At 46.6% G+C, this 18,153-nt stretch overlaps 1 long non-coding RNA gene across 1 annotated transcript; it reads left to right on the plus strand.

The window, feature by feature from the left end:
* Positions 1-6,238: 6,238 nt before the first annotated feature.
* Positions 6,239-9,400, plus strand: LOC131564409 (uncharacterized). The gene is made up of 3 exons (XR_009275377.1): positions 6,239-6,456; positions 7,081-7,144; positions 7,842-9,400. It is a non-coding gene; the product is annotated as an uncharacterized LOC131564409 (long non-coding RNA).
* Positions 9,401-18,153: the final 8,753 nt, after the last annotated feature.

Below are 18,153 nucleotides of genomic sequence, written 5' to 3' on the forward strand. Positions count from 1 at the left end.
TCATCTTCGTCCTCCAGGGTTCTCTGAGCCTCATCAGCTCACCATCGGTCTCAGCTCACTCATCTCCTTTTGCATTCTCTCAGTCCTTGCAGCCATTTTCCTTGCCAAGAGATTTCTTTTCCTGTTGTGTCCCCTGTTGTTGTCTGTCCTGTCTGTCCTGTGTCACGGGTGTCAGCACACATTTGGGATGGGGCTGCTCTGCCGTGCTGCACAGCCTGGTGCGATAGGAGAAGTCTTGGAGACTTGGAATGTGTAATGTGGGGTGTAGTTGGACACTAGATGGGATCTGTGGATGGGCACAGGGCATCTGGAGCTCATCAGTTATCCTGCAACAGTGTGACTCTTGTCCTAACTTTTTTTTCAGATTCAGATGGATTAAATGTGTGCCAGAGGGCCCCATCCCGGGCGAGGGGATTGCCCCGAGCCGGTGAGGCCCCATTTGTCTCTGCAGCAGAAGTGTGTATGGTGAGTGTGTTACAGCTCTGTTCTTTGTCTTTCTTTTCAGGAAGTCCATCTGGATGCCAGCAGTCAAGGTGAGCAGTGGAGAGAATTGGCTGTTATTGCTCAGCTCTCAAGCACAACAATTTTTCAGCAGATTCGTCGTGTCACAAGAGGGATCTGCCCAGTGTCAAGGATGATGTTTGAGATTGAGGCTTCAGGTGAGTTGAGGATGGTGACTGGGAGAGGGAGGGTGATCAGGTATCCAGTTTAGGATTTCTTGGGAGCGGGTTTGCAAGCAGCAGGGTGAGAAAGGGTGTTTATTTGAGGGCCCCCCCACACAAGGCTGTTCAGAAGCCTAGCAGAGGCATTGCCATGTCTCAGAGCACACAAGGTGATCCACTGCACTCAGAGGAATGCCATTTAACTTTGTCTTTCTGTAACCCAGGTGCCACTGCTAATAAAGGCCACAGCCTTGGAATCAGGATGAAGCTGGAGCCTGAAGGAGCCAGGCACACTCAGGAGAGGGCAAGTAGCTGACTTGCAGGGATTTGGCCCACATAACTCTGGACTCATACTTTGGTTTTGGTTTTCTTGATTGCAGCTGACCGAGAGGCTCACAGGCCGTCACAGAGCCCTCCAAGGCAGACTCATTTCAGGTGCAGCGTGGATTCCCCTCACCGATCATCCAAAAGATATGTCGGGGGCAACGGTCTGGAGATGGCGGAGTAGCAGATTGGGAGTTCTTGGGACAGATTCAAAAATGAGCAGAGGGGAAAGCAATCTTCTCCAAGGGCCTCTTAGGACAGCTAAAGGGAGAGGCTCTACTTTTGATGGCAGCTTTCAGGCGGGCAGTGCAGAACAGCTCCAATCTGTGTCCTGTTGTCCGGTGTGCCGTGCTCCCTGGTGTGTCTTTGGGGTCCCTTTTGCCTTTTCCCCTCGAGGCCCTCACCACAAGCATGATGTGTCGTGTTTCATGTCCCCCTGTTTGTCACTTTCTGTGTCACGGGTGTGTGCACACATTTTTTGCCAGAGCTGTTCTGCCCTGCCGCATGGCCTGCTGCAATAGGACGAGCCTTGGGGAGTTGAAATTTGTAATGTGGGCTGTACTTGGGCTCTAGATGTTGTTCCTAGATTGACATATGGTGTTTGCAGCTTGTGAGTTATCCTGGTGATGTTTGACATGTGTTCTAACTTTCTTTCAGGTGCAGACGCATTCCACGTGTGGCAGAGGGTCAGGGTCAGGAGGTGCCGGGCCTTCTTAGGAGCGCGGTGAGTAGCAGAGCGGTGGGGTTTTGGCCGATGCGGTGCCAAGATCAGGCCCTGATGTTTGGTTCTCTTTAATCTAGCTGTCTGAGAGACACCAGCCCGGTGCCAGCAGGACCTTCCCATCTGATGAGGTGGCCTTTCTTTGCACCTGACAGGGACCAGCATCCCCAGCTGTATGAGAGATAAGTAGAGGGCCGTGACCCACAGAGGGGCTGAAAGCACGGTGCTGGTTTGGGGATTACAGGGAGGGGGTTTTGAGTCCAGTTTGGAGGTGGGGGGGTGTTAATGAAGTGGCCCCTTAGGCCCCATAGAAGCCAAGTCTCACTTTTGATCACAGTGCTGAGGTGTGCAGCAGGGCAGAGCAGTCCCGGTGTGTCTCGTGTCACTTGTCTGTTGTGAATTGTGTGTTGTTTGTGTATCCCATGTCTTTTACCTTAGGGGTGCCTGTCATTAATCTTGGCATCATTGTTAGCATCTGTGATCTCTGCATTCCCTGGCCTGGCACCCAGGCCACAGAACTTTTGACTGGGGAGCTCAGACAGGCGTCAGACTCTCTTCTGTCTTTGGAAGCATCGCATCTGATGTCTTGTCAGGTCTTGGTCTGGGCTGTATGGACAGCTATGCCCCCACCTGGATCCATTTTGGTGGATTAGGACTTGGCGTAATATGAGGTTAGGTAGAGGATTCTGACCGTAGGATTCCTAGGCATCCATCTTTGCAGTTCTTAGAAGAAATCATTCAGTTATCATCTTCTTCCTTCGGGGTTCTCTGAGCCTCATCAGCTCACCATCAGTTTGAACTCGGTCATCTCCTTTTGCATTCTCTCAGTCCTTGCAGCCGTTTTCCTTGCCTAGAATTTTCTGTCTGTGTTGTGTCCCCGTTGTCTTTCCTGTCCTGTCCATCCTGTGTCACGGCTGTCAGCACACATTTGTGCCCGAGCTGCTCTGCCCTGCCGCATAGCCTGGTGCAATAGGAGAGGGCCCGGGGATTTGTAATGTGCAGTGTGGGGTGTAGTTGGACTCTAGATGGGATTTGTAGATGGACACAGGATATCTGGAGCTCTTCAGTTATCATTGAACCGTCTGACTGTTGTCCTAACTTTTTTTTCAGATGCACCTCCTCAGATGACTGCAGTAGTTGTGTAGGTTCCTTCTTCTGAAAGGGAATAGGGCGCAAGAATTCATCTTCCAGAGAATTTTTGCAAGTCCTGGCTTGTATTGTATCTGCCTATGGTGGCTTATGTTCTATGTACCTATACAACTGTCTTCTATTGGATTTTGGGTAGAAAATTTATCAGTCCAGAGAGGAGACAAGTCCTAGCTGTCAGATAGCCACTCGTTGACCCTTCCTGTCGTCTCACAGGTCCCCGAGGCTGCTGATTTCCCCAGGATCTGCCATTTTACCTCAAGGAGCGGCAGCCAGAAGATGTGTCACAGCACGTTCTTCAGCATCTCGAGTAAGGGCCGCAGTGAGCATTTAAGTGGAAAGATTGTGTGAGCGTGTGTGAGAGCACGTGGCTGTGTCTGTCTGTGTCTGCTCGTTTCTGCGTGTGTGAGTGCATGCTGACTGGATTTAACCTTGTGTGTGTGACTTTTGCTTTCCAGGTTTTGCGACTCCTTGTTAAATTTAGAATAAAAAATCCCCAGCCGGGTTGTATTGCATGAACTGACATGATATGTACCGATTTTGGCTTAAAACCCAGAAAACCAGACGAAGATGAGCAGGAAAAAACCAGAAAAAAACCACATGATGGACAAGAAAAAAACCCAGAAAAAGCCCAGGATGGGCAAGAAAGCAACGAGAAAAAAACCCCAGAAAATAATCCCAGATGGGCAAGAAAAAAACGTAGAAAAACCCCAGAAAATCACCCAAGATGGGCAAGAAAAAAACCCAGAAAAAAACCCAAAAAAAAAAAACTCTGAGATGGGCAAGAAAAAAACCAGAAAAAAGTCTGAAGATGGGCAAGAAAAAACCCAGAAAAAACCCCCAAGATGGACAAGAAATAACCCAGAAAAAAATTTGAAGAAGGGCAAGAAAAGACCCAGAAAACACCCAGAAAAAAATCGCAACCCAAGTATAAATATAGAAATGTTTGTCAAGTATATGCAAATATATAAAGAAATGTTAAATTATTTGAAATATAAAATAACATAAATATAACATTTATACAGTATTACTTGTGTTATGGATCATATTGATTTTTATTTATTTCCTATAATACACTACAATATTTATATCAATTTTACATCTATCATATCTATCATTTGTTATATGTTATACCAGATTGATATACTCTAGGTTTTTTTAAGTAGTTTAAAATAAAGGGGATTTTTTTTTTATTTGGCAAAAGCAGGTGTTTTAGTATAAACATTATAAATACAAATAATATAAAGGTAGAAATCTAAGAATAGAAATAGATCATAAATAGCTGAAGGTTAATATAAAAATTAAAAACGTAAGAAAAAATAAGTTGTAGCAGTAGATATGGTACATCATTAGGAAAATAATTTATCTCTTATTTGAATAGGATACATGTTATACATAATGATTAATATAATACTTAAGTATAAACTGCAAATATAAATGTGAATATAGTCATGAGCGCTATAAATATAAAAATATTTCAATGTAGTTTAAAAGAATAGAGCTTTTTTGTATTTATTTAGTTAGGATGGGATTTGTATTTTAAATAGTGAAAGCATGATAGAAATGTAATTTTAGACATAGAAATATGCAATCAATGTGGAAAGATATTTACAAAAGCACAAAATATAAGTAAATATAAATAATAGAAATAGAATAATGTTATATAAATTACATGCTACATCAATGTCCACTATAGCTATGCATGTGAATATAAATACGAAAAATGGAAATAAAAAATTTATTTAAACATGGCTTTAAAGCAAGGGGCCTTGTTTGATTCTGGTGGGGTAAGAGGCAGGTTTTTGGCATTTATTTCAGAGCAGTTTTTGGCGGGGGTCGCCCCTGTTCTTTTTTGCCACCTTGCCTGCCCGCAGCCCCGAGGCGCGCTGCGCCCCCGGCTGGGGCGGGCGGCAGTGCTGCCGCCTTGTGGGCAGAGCGCGGTACTGCAGCCCTGCGCCGAGAGGCCGCCACCTTGGGAGTGGCGCGTCGCGGATGTCGCGGACTTTTGGTTGACCTTCTCAACAGGGCGGCGAAAAGGGCGGGGAAGTGGAGGACCGGGGTGGGTGTCAGTGGACTGCCTGCATGGAATACCGACCCCGGCGCGGCCCCGGTGGTATTTTCTGTGACGTTTCAAGTGTACCCGACACATGCTGTGGTCTCAGCGGCGCCGCGGGCGGGCGTATTTCGGCGGGTTTGTGACAGGCATGTGGGGAAACGCCTCGCTGTGCCGGGGTCCTCTGACAGCCGCTTTCCCGCCCTGAGGGAGCCGAGCCGGGCCGAATAGTTCCGAAGAGCCGAAGAGCCGAGTGTGGGCGAAAACAGCCGAGTTTCCCCGAAGAGCCGAGTGTAGCCGAAAACAGCCGAGTTTCACCGAAGAGCCGAGTGTGGCCGAAAATAGCCGAGTTTCACCGAAGAGCCGAGTGTGGCCGAACACAGCCGACTTGAGACGAAGAGCCGAGTGTAGCCGAACACAGCCGACTTGAGACGAAGAGCCGATGATAGCCGAGCGTAACCGATAGCCGACTGTAGCCGACATTGGCCGCATTTAGACAAAGAGCCGAATATGACCGACTTTAGCCCAACCGGGCCGAGTTCAGCCGAAGAGCCGGAAAAGCCGAATTTAGACGAAAAGCCGAACCGAAACGATTTTAGACCTAAGCCGAACCAAGCCTAATTTAGCCGAGTTTATTTAAACAGAACCGAACGACGCCGCAGCACTCTGCCTGCAGAGCGCCGGTGCAGACGGCAGGGGGCGGTGTATAAAGCGAGTATAAAATATCAACTGTATATAAGAAGGAATAAAAAGCTCTGTGTCATGTGCAGCAGTAGAAAATTTCAGGCTCCCAGGGAATAAATAGTTTTCTTTCAATCATTATAGTTTTGGGGTTTTTTTTACTCCCAGGTAGCCTGAAAGTTACTACTGCTGCTTTTTGATTCTAAAGCTAGGAAGGAAAACCAAGATTACAAATACAAGAAAAAGAAAGGGAAAGGGAAGGGGAAAAAAAGGAAAGGAAAGGAAAGGAAAGAAAGCAGGAGAGCAGAAGGGAAGGGAAGGGAAAGGGGTGAAAAACAGCGTTAAAAAAAGAAAAAGAGTTGGAGGGGAAAAGAGAGGGCATTCGGGAGGAGCGGTCCTGCCTCAGGTCCTTCCCCGCCCTGGGGCGAAGGACCCGTTTGATGCCCGGGAGGGACTGCAGCTCCCGGTGGCGGGGGACGGAGCCGTGGCTGTCAGCCCGAGACTCCAACTCCCGGCAGGCCCTGCTGCCGGCGCGGCGTGTGACGCAACGGCTATCGCGGCACATGAGTGGCTACCAGCCCGAGACTCCAACTCCCGGCAGGCCCTGCTGCCGGCGCGACGTGTGCCGCAACGGCCGACGCTGCCCGGCATTTTTCTCTAAATCGGCAGTAAATACAGCTGAGTAAAATTAGCTTGGTTTTCTTCCTTCTTTTTTAACTGAATTGTTTTTATTAAAAATACTATTTGAATATGTAGAAAAAGTGGGGATGTCCCGTACTATATCCTAGCTTTTCTTGTTTATAGGGTGCTCAGAAAACATGCGTCCCTTAGAGTCCCTCAGAAAGGTTCTCAGTGCGATCTCTACCAAGGTATGTATTTACTAATAAGTGATCCCTTTAGATATTTGCCTGTGTACCTTTTCCTGTAATTCAGAGCTTGCGTTCTGTGGGTTTTATGATAAACCTGTAAAACATGTAAGAATGCTTTTGCAAGTCTGAATCGTTGAAGGCAGCAGTAAGTGGATTTAGAGCCTGTTCTTGACCAGACAACGGGAAAAAGTGTGACTTTGATGCTGAACTTGTTTTTTTCATTTTTCATTTGACTTGTCTGGAATGATTTAGGAATAGAGAGAGCTAGAAAAAGAGAGAAATAGAATTGATTATTGAGCACTCCTCAAATGCTCACCACGATTCAGTGTAGAGCCGAAGTGAAGGGTGATGGAACAGAGCTCTGTGCTTTAGAAGGAAATAAATTTAAACCTGACCTCCGCACAGAGTCTCACTAACTTCTTTTGTTTTAAAATACAAAATATGATTAGGAAGTGTTGGAAGTTAGTGTTTTGGGAAAGAAACGGCAGTTCCACAGAACACTCCATTTAACAGAGGCTCTAGGAAGGATTCATGTTGTAACTGCTGTCACTGCAATCAGTTGGTGGTTCAGCCTTGAAATGTGCACTTGCCCTTCTATAAAGCACTGTTTTGTTTGCCTTTCAGTGCTATGAGTCTTGATAAATTGGAGAAGAGCCCAAGAGAAATTTTTCATCCCTTGATATAAAAGGTAGGAAGTGACTTTTTTTGGTTTGGTTCTTTTTCTTTATTATTTCCTGGAAATAAAAGTAATTAAGTATAGGTACTACTGGTTTGTTTCTTCCAGTAGCAGATGATAACAATAGCAGTAGTAATAGTAAAAATAATAATAGAAATAATAATAATAGCAATGTAATACTACCTAAACTGTCTTTATCCATTGAACTGGCCATTTCAAATCAAAACTTCTAAACACAAATCAAACCATCATCCTCGTAGAATCTTTCACAGCAGTGGGCTATAGATCCTGGTTTTGTTGACAGGATTTATTGGTTCTGGAATAGCAAGAGGGAAGTACAAGCCTAACTACTTCTAGCTCACAGACCCATCCAGTGAATACTGCTTTGTGTTTTGGTGGGCTTGTGATGACTTTGAAATCAATTGCTCATTCCAGTAAAAAAAATTAATGTTTTTTTGAACCTGACAGCAGAAATAACTTTAGGCACCAACTTAATAATAACAGATCACCAATTTAAGTTCATAATTTTATGCTGTACTATCAAAGTTTAAAGGTAAATTTTTACTTATTAGGAGATGGTATAAAGTGTATGTTCCAATGTGTTGGATGTATGCAAAGGTACATACGTACCCGAAAGTCCTTAGAGGAAACAAATTTTTACGTCTGCTGTTTGATTGTTTATCATACAATATTTGGTTTTATTTCCCAGGGATCGGTGAATTTTAACTTTGGAGTCCTCTGTGCTAAGGATGCTCAGCCTACAGATGATGAAATGTTCAGTAATGGCGAGTTTTTCACCTTCTCTTTAATTGCTATGCTGATCTGAATAAGAAAAAAACAAAAGCAAGAGAAAAAAAAAGGATGGTTTATTATTTTTTACGCTGTTATGTTTGTTTCCTCAGTATTTGCTGCAGCTCTGCGAACCCAAGCTTTGGGTTCCTTCTGTCCCACTGGGAGTTGCCCAGTTTGGTTGCATCTGGTGAAATTCACCCTGAGACCTTACAGAGCTAGCTCAAACTACGTGAGAGCCATTTGCAGTTCTCTCCAGACACCTGGAGAATGGGTGATGTTTCTGAGGGTCTGGCAAGTATACTTGTATCAAAACTCAGTCTGTGAAATTTCTGGGGAAAACCCTTCTGTGTCCTGAAGGGTTCAAACTCTGGTGAGGATCCAGTTATCAGGTGCTCACCTGGATGGTTCCAGCTCTTAAAGTGAACACTTGTACTCTTACCCTGTAGTTTACATCTATTGTATTTTTGTTATTTTGCAAGATTTTACGGCTTTGCAAAATATTGTGCGTTTCACTCTTTGGAACCTCTCAGATGGTTCTTTGGTGCAGCACCACCTCATGGGACACTTGGCTGCCGTCCTGAAGGGGTTGGTCGCTAGAATTGTAAATCCTGGAGAGTTTGTAAGTCTTCTGTCCCCAGGGAGGTACCATGCTTTGTTTACTTTTGTTCTGTTTGTTAGGCGCTGCTTCTCATTGGAAGTATGAATTTCAAACTACCCTGTTCTTATTTTAACTGTTTTCCTGGTTCTCTCCCTACGGCAGGGAAAGACTCTCGTATCCTTGTCGTCGGGCTCGGTGCTGTCCAAGAAGATGCAGAGACTAAAAAAATCATAAGAAGCAAAATATGACTGCAGGGAAAACAAGCTGGAGAGAACAAAAGGTGATATTGTTACCCTTACCCTGTATTAGAAACATCCGCTGTGCTTTGATGCTGGCAGCTGCCAGGGGCTTGTTAGCTCTTTGTAGGCAGGTGTAGGTGTTCACTTGTAGGTTTTTTCTCTGGACAAGTCAATTCAAACTTTGCTAAGCTTATATTTGCAAATTACTCTCTAGCACAGTCCAGCATGACATTTTTGAATGTTGTAAAAATACCATGTTACTTGGAAATTGCTAATGATGAGAAGCTTTAGGGAAAAATAAGATGTCAGGGTTGGGAGATGTGAGAAGAATTTTGAGGGGATGTTAGACTGAAATAAAGCACACTTGAAGCTGGACTGGCACGCTGGCAGATCCCCTATTAAACAGTAGCGCTGAGATTAGCCTGGGGGTTGCCCATTGTTTCTGTAGAAATAAATGTTTTCTGGTCTTCAGAGGTAAGCTGCTTTGAAAAGCTGGAAGGCACAGCATAGTGACAATCCGTGTGCTTCGCATTAAAAATAGATTTCAGAAGGGTCCTAGGCTTTTGTCTTTTCCTAGAAGTCGATGTAATCCTATTGAGGAGTTTTTAATTCTGTGCTGCCATGTCATCGATCAGGGCCCTGTCGTACTAATCATCATACAGATGCAAAACAAAAAATCAGACCCTGTCCCGACCACTTAGAGCCCAGAACACGATTTCCTCAGGCTGCCATTTGTGTGCCATCGGTACTCACCATGGAAGCGAGCTGGGGATTGTTGCACCCGTTGGGAACAAACCGCTTCTCGTCACACAGAAATGGAATTGGGACGACGCCTCAGCCAGCCTCTCTCTCCTGAATCTGCAGCAGAGCAGTTCCAGTCCATGCGGGCAATCCAGTTCCTGACGATCTGAGCGCACGGAGCAGCGCTCAGCTGCTGTGGGGGGCTCAGGGAGGGCAGAGTGTGCATTGTCATCTTCCTGAACCTACAGACGCGAATCAAAGTGAGAAGCCACAGGGTGGAAATCAGTCGCATATATGCTAAATAAAACTTGCAGGTTTTTTTTAAGAATTGTTTTTGCTTGTTCTTTGTTGTGCTTCTGTGCTTAGAAAACCTCCCTTTACAATCAGTTCAATTCATCAATTGAACCTTTGTTTGCAGACTCTCACTGAGCAGAATTTGTTGCAGACTCAGTGCACGCTGTGCAGGCCTCCCGGGAGTGTGAGGAGCTCATGTGTGCTACTTTTTGCTTTAGGACGCTCTGAGGTATTTATTCCTTTTGGGATACATGATGAGAATTCCCAAGAGAGGTAGTTATAAGGTATGACATCGGGAAAAAGCCTGTGTGGTTGGAATGTTGTTGCTGTCAAAAGTTAATTTTTTCTTAGCCAGTAGTTAGCTTTTTGCTTTATTTTTGTGGTATCAATATTTTATTGTTTAAAAAATTCCTTCAAAATAACTTCAGTGGTCGCCCACCAGTACCTTGTTCAGATTTGCCTATTTGCTTGTAGCTGAAATGTTCACATCTTGTTTATCATTCTATTTAAGAAACTGCTGCCCAGCCAACTAATAACTGAATATCCATCTGTCTAGGACACGGGGAGAGGATTTAGGTAATGTCTTTATTTCCAGAAAAAAGTTCCAGTGTAGTTTCTAAATAGAGGAGAAGGGGGTGAAGACTCGGGGCTCTGATGCCGTTGGGGCACCCCAAGGTCCCCAGGAGAGGGGGCCCCACTGCGGTGCAGGAGCAGGTGTGTTCTCATGTAATATTGAACAAATTATAAATATAAATATGAAAATTATAAACATGAAAATATTTTTAAAATACTTAAATAAAGCGGGTTTTCTTTATTGGTCAATAGGCAGTGTTTTGATTGTAAAAATTATAAATGCAAATAATATAAAGGTAGAAATCTAAGTTTAGAAATATATAATAAATACATACAGATAAATATAAAAATTTAAAATATCAGAAAAAATTAGTTGTAGCAGTAGATATTATACATAATTTAAATAATAATTTAAATCTATTTTAAAATTATATATATATAATATATCATTATTAATGTAATACATCCAAAGAAACGATAAATTAAAATATGAATGTATAATTATACAAAGTATAAATAAAAAATATTTCAGTATCCTTTAAAAGAAGGGTTTTTTTATTTATTTGGTTAGAGACGGGGTTTTTATTTGGAATAATGGAAGTATTATAGAAGTATAAAATTAAATATAGAAATATACAGTCAATATAGAAAGATATTTGTAAAAACACGAGCGAACGACGCCTCCTTCGGCCGAACCAAGGCGAGACCGGCGGAACCTGACGGCCTCGAGCGAACCGAGGCCAGGCTTGCGAGGCTGCCTGAACGGAGCCGAGCTCAGCCGAACCGAGCCCGCTGCTCTCGTGCGCGCTAATTAGCGCGAGTGCGGTCACTGCCCAATGAGCTCCTGTGCCACGCCGCGCTCCCGATCGTGTCCGTGCGATGGCCGGGCCGCCCGCGGGACGCGGCAGCAGGAGAGCCCCGAGCCGGGCGAGTTTAACGTGAGGCGGCGCCGCTTGCCCGCCCTCAGGGAGGCGAGCCGAGGCGAGCTCAGCCGAACGCGGAGAGAGCGGCTCCGAGTTGGGCCGAAGCGAGCCGAGCCGCGCCGAGGGCAGAGAGCGGCTCCGAGTTCGGCCGAAGCGAGCCGAGCCGCGCCGAGCGCAGAGAGCGGCTCCGAGTTCGGCCGAAGCGAGCCGAGCCGCGCCGGGCGCAGAGAGCGGCTCCGAGTTCGGCCGAAGCGAGCCGAGCCGCGCCGGGCGCACTGATCGGCTCCGAGTTCGGCCGAAGCGAGCCGAGCCGCGCCGGGCGCACAGAGAGGCTCCGAGTTCGGCCGAAGCGAGCCGAGCCGCGCCGGGCGCACTGATCGGCTCCGAGTTCGGCCGAAGCGAGGCGATCCGTGCCGAAGGGTCGAGTCCAGCCGAATGCAGATGACAATGGCCGAGTTTAGCCGATTACAGCCGCATTTAGCCGAGCAGCTGTGAGCCTTGCACGCTTGAGGTGAGCGTGCATCGTTGCCGGCCTGGGATTGAGTGAAATGCACTAAGGAAACCAGCTCTGGGGAGGGAGGCAGGGAAATCCTCTCTTAACGTTTACCAATTCGTCCGTCAAACTCATCACGGCAGGACAGAGTGAAGACTGAAAGTGTAAGAAGATGTGGAGGGAAACAGAGAATCTGGCAGGAGCATCGAACGCACAAGTGCACGAATTTTGCTTTTTGCTTGGATGTAAACTCAGAAGTTGTAAGGAATTTGGGAAGGAGAAGGGACATTTCAGAAGGAGAAGAAGTTGTTGTTGGAGTCCTGGCAAAAGCTTTAAACAAAAAAAAAAAAGTGGTTTCTTTTTTCTTCACTATTATATTCTTTGGTGGTATATGGTGTGCTGTTTTATTTCTTGGTGTTGTTAGCTCTGTGTAAATTGTTTATTGAGTCAAGCTAACTTTGCATGGGTTGTTTTGTATTTGAGGTAGGATCAATTTCAAGAGGTTTCTTTCACAGACTTCTGATAGGTATTACTGGGATTTTGGTTTTGTTTACTGTATGCATAAACATAGAGATTTGGTAGGGCCAGCTGGGCTGCTGGAGTTTTGGGTGTGAATTTATTAGATGGCTTTTGTTAAACACAGAATAATTATGTAAGGTAACAGCAAATTACCCAATTACCCAATTGATCTAGCTATGTAACCTTACCACAAAGTTTTATATCTTGCCAGTTTTCTGTTCTTCTGCTCCAAGTAGTTGTTGCAAAAAAAGAAAGCACTGTTACTTTTCTGAAAAGTTTTCTTCTATAACAAGCCCTTTACTGCCCTTGAATGTGAGTCAGAGGAGCCAAACAGCTGTAGCTGCTCTGAGGGCTTGGTGGGATTCGCCCCCTCCATTTTCCTGGGTGGCATGGGAACGAGAGGCGGGCACAATCAGGGGTATATTAACCCCAGCCGTGGCTGAGGGGCTTCATTCCCTCTCTGGGATGTGCTGGGGTAAGAGCTTTCCTCATTTCAGTGAAGAGGCTTTTTCAGCTGTCTCAGCATCTTTTCAGCAGGTGTTTCTGGGCATCTAAAGCACAGAGGCTTGGAAGATTCTGTGAAGAAAACAGCATGGAATACAGGGAGTATTTAGGTTTGTGATTTTGTGTTTTGTGTTTAGGAGTGGTAAGGTGCTTTTGTAATTTTTAGTTTTGCTCTGGTTGTTTTTTTGGTTGGATTTCTTTTGGTGGAATTTTTGGTTTTTTTTGGTTTTCATTTTGGGGTTTTTAGTTGGTTTTTGTGGGGGTTTTGGATTTTTTGATATTTTCTGTGGTTTTTTTGTTTCTGTGGGGAGTTAGGTGTTTTGGGATTTATTGTTTGTGTGGGTTTTGTTTGTTTGGTTTTTTTCTTTGTTTGTTTTTGGGATTGGTTTTGTTGGGTTTTTTTTGTTTTGTTTTGTTTTTTTTTAATTGAGGAGTGCAACTCCCTGAAATTCCAAGCTGTGTCAAGCACAACATTTTATTCAGCAGATTGATCATGTCACAAGAGGGATCCGCCCAAGGTCCAAGATGATGTTTGAGATTGAGGCTTCAGGTGAGTTGAGGATTGTGATTGGGAGAGGGAGGGTGAGCAGTTAGGAGTTCTTGGGAGGGAGTTTGCAGGCAGCAGGGTGAGAAAGGGTCTTTATTTGTTTATTTGAGGCCTCCCCCACACAAGGCTTCTCAGAAGCCTAGCAGAGGCATTGCCATGTCTTAGAGCACACAAGGTCATCCACTGCACTCAGGGGAATGCCATTTAACTTTGCCTTTCTCTAACCCAGGTGCCACTCCTAATGAAGGCCTTGGAATCATGATGAAGCTGGAGCCTGAAGGAGCCAGGCACACTCAGGAGAGGGCAAGTAGCTGCCTTGGTGGGATTTGGCCCACATAACTCTGGACTCATACTTTGGTTTTGGTTTTCTTTATTGTAGCTCACCGAGAGGCTCACAGGCCATCACGAGGCCCTCCGAGGCAGACTCATTTCAGGTGCAGCGTGGATTCCCATCACCGATCATCCAAAAGATAAGTCGAGGGCCTTGGCCTGGAGATGAGAGAATAGTGGGTTGGGAGTTCTTGGGGCAGATTTGAAAATTGGCAGCCGGAAAAGCAATCTTCTCCAAGGGCCTCTTAGGACAGCTAAAGGGAGAGGCTCTCCTTTTGATGGCAGCTTTCAGGCGGGCAGTGCAGAACAGCTCCGGTCTGTGTTGTGTTGTCCAGTGTTCTGTGTTCCCTAGTGTGTCTTTGGGGTCCCTTTTGCCTTCTCCCCTCGAGACCCTCACCACAAGCATGATGTGTCGTGTTTCATGTCCCCCCTGCTTGCCACGTTCTGTGTCACGGGTGTGTGCACACATTTTTTGCCGGAGCTGTTCTGCCCTGCCGCATGGCCTGCTGCAGTAGGAGAAACCGTGGGGCGTTGGAATTTGTAATGCTGGCTGTACTTGGGCTCTAGATGCTATTCCTAGATTGACATAAGGTGTTTGCACCTTTTGAGTTATCCTGGTGGTGTTTGGCATATGTTGTAACTTTCTTTCAGGTGCAGACGCATTCCATGTGTGGCAGGGGGTCAGAGTTAGGAGGTGTCGGGCCTTCTTAGGAGTGCGGTGAGTAGCAGAGCGGTGGGGTTTTGGCCGATGCGGTGCCAAGATCAGGGACTGATGTTTGGTTCTCTTTAATACAGCTGTCTGAGAGACACCAGCCCGGTGCCAGCAGGACCTTCCCAGCTGACGAGGTGGCCTTTCTTTGCACCTGACAGGGACCAGCATCCCCAGATGTCTGAGAGATAAGTAGAGGGCTGTGACCCACATAGGGGATGAAAGCAGGGTGCTGGTTTGGGAATTCCTGGGAGGGGGTTTTGAGTCCAATTTTGAAGGGGGGGGGTGTGGTGTGTTCATGAAGTGGCCCCTTAGGCCCCATAAAAGCCAAGTCTCACTTTTGATTGCAGTGCTGAGGTGTGCAGCAGGGCAGAGCAGTCCCGGTGTGTCTCGTGTCACTTCTCTATTGTGCATTATGTGTTGTTTGCGTATGCCATATCTTCCACTTTGAGGGTCCTGTCAGAAACCCTGGCATCATTGTTAGCATCTGTGATCTCTGCACTCCTTGGCCTGGCGCCCAGGCCACAGAACTTTTGACTAGGGAGCTCAGACAAGCATCAGACTCTCTTCTCTCTTTGGAAGCATCCAGTCAGACGTCTTTTCAGGTCTTGTTCTGAGCTGTATGGACAGCTGTGCCCCACCTGGATCCATTATGGTGGATTAGGACTTGTAATATTACGAGGTTAGGTAGAGGATTTTGACTGTAGGATTCCTAGGCATCAGTCTTTGCTGTTCTTGGAATAAATCATTCAGTAATCATCTTCTTCCTCCAGGGTTCTCTGAGCCTCATCAGCTCACCATCGGTCTCAGCTCACTCATCTCCTTTTGCATTCTCTCAGTCCTTGCAGCCGTTTTCCTTGCCAAGAGATTTCTGTTCCTGTTGTGTCCCCGTTGTCTGTCCTATCCTGTGTCATGGCTCTCAGCACACATTTGTGCCGGAGCTGCTCTGCCCTGCTGCACAGCCTGGTGCGATAGGAGAAGTCCCAGGGACTTGGAGTTTGTAATGTGGGGTGTAGTTGGACTCTAGATGGGATTTGTAGATGGGCACATCATATCTGGAGCTCATCAGTTATCCTGCCACAGTGTGACTCTTGTCCTAACTTTTTTTTCAGGTTCAGATGGATTAAATGTGTGCCAGAGGGCCCCATGCCAAGTGTGGGGATTCTCCTGAGTAGGTGACGCCCCATTTGCCTCTGCAGCAGACTCTGTTACACCTCTCAACTGACTCTGTTACACTGCTGTTCTTTGTCTTTCTTTTAGGAAGTAAATCTGGATGCCAGCAGTCAACGTGAGCAGTGGAGAGAATTGGTTGTTATTGCTCAGCTCTCAAGCACAACAATTTCGCAGCAGATTCATCGTGTCACAAGAGGGATCTGCCCAGTGTCAAGGATGATGTTTGAGATTGAGGCTTCAGGTGAGTTGAGGATGGTTACTGGGAGAGGGAGGGTGAGCAGGCATCCAGTTAGGAGTTCTTGAGAGGGGGTTTGCAGGCAGCAGGGTGAGAAAGGGTCTTTATTTGTTTATTTGAGAGCCCCTCCCAAGGTGTCTCAGAAGCCTAGCAGAGGCATTCCCATGGCTTACAGCATACAAGGTGATCCACTGCACTCAGAGGAATGCCATTTAACTTTGTCTTTCTGTAACCCAGGTGCCACTGCTAATAAAGGCCACAGCCTTGGAATCAGGATGAAGCTGGAGCCTGAAGGAGCCAGGCACACTCAGGAGAGGGCAAGTAGCTGACTTGCAGGGATTTGGCCCACATAACTCTGGACTCACTCTTTGATTTTGGTTTTCTTGATTGCAGCTGACCGAGAGGCTCACAGGCCATCACAGAGCCCTCCAAGGCAGACTCATTTCAGGTGCAGCGTGGATTCCCCTCACCGATCATCCAAAAGATAAGTCGGGGGCCACAGCCTGGAGATGGTGGAGTAGCAGGTTGGGAGCTTTTGGGACAGATTCAAAAATGAGCAGAGAGGAAAGCAATCTTCTCCAAAGGCCTTTTAGGACAGCTAAAGGGAGAGGCTCTACTTTTGATGGCAGCTTTCAGGCGGGCAGTGCAGAACAGCTCCGGTCTGTCGTGTTTTCCGGTGTGCTGTGTTCCCTAGTGTGTCTTTGGGGTCCCTTTTGCCTTTTCCCCTCGAGGCCCTCACCACAAGCATGGTGTGTCGTGTTTCATGTCCCCCCTGTTTGTCACGTTCTGTGTCACGGGTGTGTGCACACATTTTTTGCCGGAGCTGTTCTGCCCTGCCGCATGGCCTCCTGCAGTAGGACGAACCATAGGGAGGGGGAATTTGTAATGTGGGCTGTACTTGGGCTCTAGATGTTGTTCCTAGATTGACATAAGATGTTTGCAGCTTGTGAGTTACCCTGGTGGTGTTTGACATATGTTCTAACTTTCTTTCAGGTGCAGATGCATTCCACGTGTGGCAGAGGGTCAGGGTTAGGAGGTGCCGGGCCTTCTTAGGAGCGCGGTGAGTAGCAGAGCGGTGGGGTTTTGGCCAATGCGGTGCCAAGATCAGGCCCTGATGTTTGGTTCTCTTTAATCTAGCTGTCTGAGAGACACCAGCCCGGTGCCAGCAGGACCTTCCCAGCTGACGAGGTGGCCTTTCTTTGCACCTGACACAGACTGGCATCCCCAGATGTCTGAGAGATAAGTAGAGGGCTGCGACCCACAGTGGGGATGAAGGCATGGTGCTGGTTTGGGAATTCCTGGGAGGGGTTTTTGAGTCCAGTTTGGAGCGGGGGGTGTTCATTAAACGGCTCGTTAGGCCCCATGAAAGCCAAGTCTCACTTTTGATCACAGTGCTGAGGTGTGCAGGGCAGAGCAGTCCCCGTGTGCATCGTGTCACTTGTCTGTTGTGCATTGTGTGTTGTTTTGTGTATCTCCTGTCTTCTACCTTAGGCCTTTGAGGGCCCTGTCAGTACCCCTGGCATCATTGTTAGCGTCTGTAATCTCTGCATTCCCTGGTCTGGCACCCGGGCCACAGAGCTTTTGACTCGCGAGCTCAGACAGGCATCAGACTCTCTTCTCTCTTTGGAAGCATCCAGTCAGATGTCTTTTCAGGTCTTGTTCTGAGCTGTATGGACAGCTGTGCCCCACCTGGATCCATTATGGTGGATTAGGACTTGTAATATTACGAGGTTAGGTAGAGGATTTTGACTGTAGGATTCCTAGGCATCCGTCTTTGCTGTTCTTGGAATTAATCATTCAGTTATCATCTTCTTCCTTCAGAGTTCTCTGAGCCTCATCAGCTCACCATCGGTCTCAGCTCGGTCATCTCCTTTTGCATTCTCTCAGTCATTGCAGCCGTTTTCCTTGCCAAGAGATTTCTGTCTGTGTCTTGTGCCTATTGTTTGTCACGTCCTATCCTGTGTCACGGGTGTCTGCACACTTTTGGGATGGGGCTGCTCTGCCGTGCTGCACAGCCTGGTGCGATAGGAGAAGTCTTGGAGACTCGGAGTTTGTAATGTGGGGTGTAGTTGGACTCTAGATGGGATTTGTAGATGGACACAGGACATCTGGAGCTCATCAGTTATCCTGCAACAGTGTGACTCTTGTCCTAACTTTTTTTTCAGATTCAGATGGATTAAATGTGTGCCAGAGGGCCCCATCCCGGGTGAGGGGATTGCCCCGAGCCGGTGAGGCCCCATTTGTCTCTGCAGCAGAAGTGTGTATGGTGAGTGTGTTACAGCTCTGTTCTTTGTCTTTCTTTTCAGGATGTCAATCTGGATGCCAGCAGTCAAGGTGAGCAGTGGAGAGAA

This window comes from Ammospiza caudacuta, chromosome 15, assembly GCF_027887145.1.
Source record: "Ammospiza caudacuta isolate bAmmCau1 chromosome 15, bAmmCau1.pri, whole genome shotgun sequence".
Taxonomy (NCBI): domain Eukaryota; kingdom Metazoa; phylum Chordata; class Aves; order Passeriformes; family Passerellidae; genus Ammospiza; species Ammospiza caudacuta.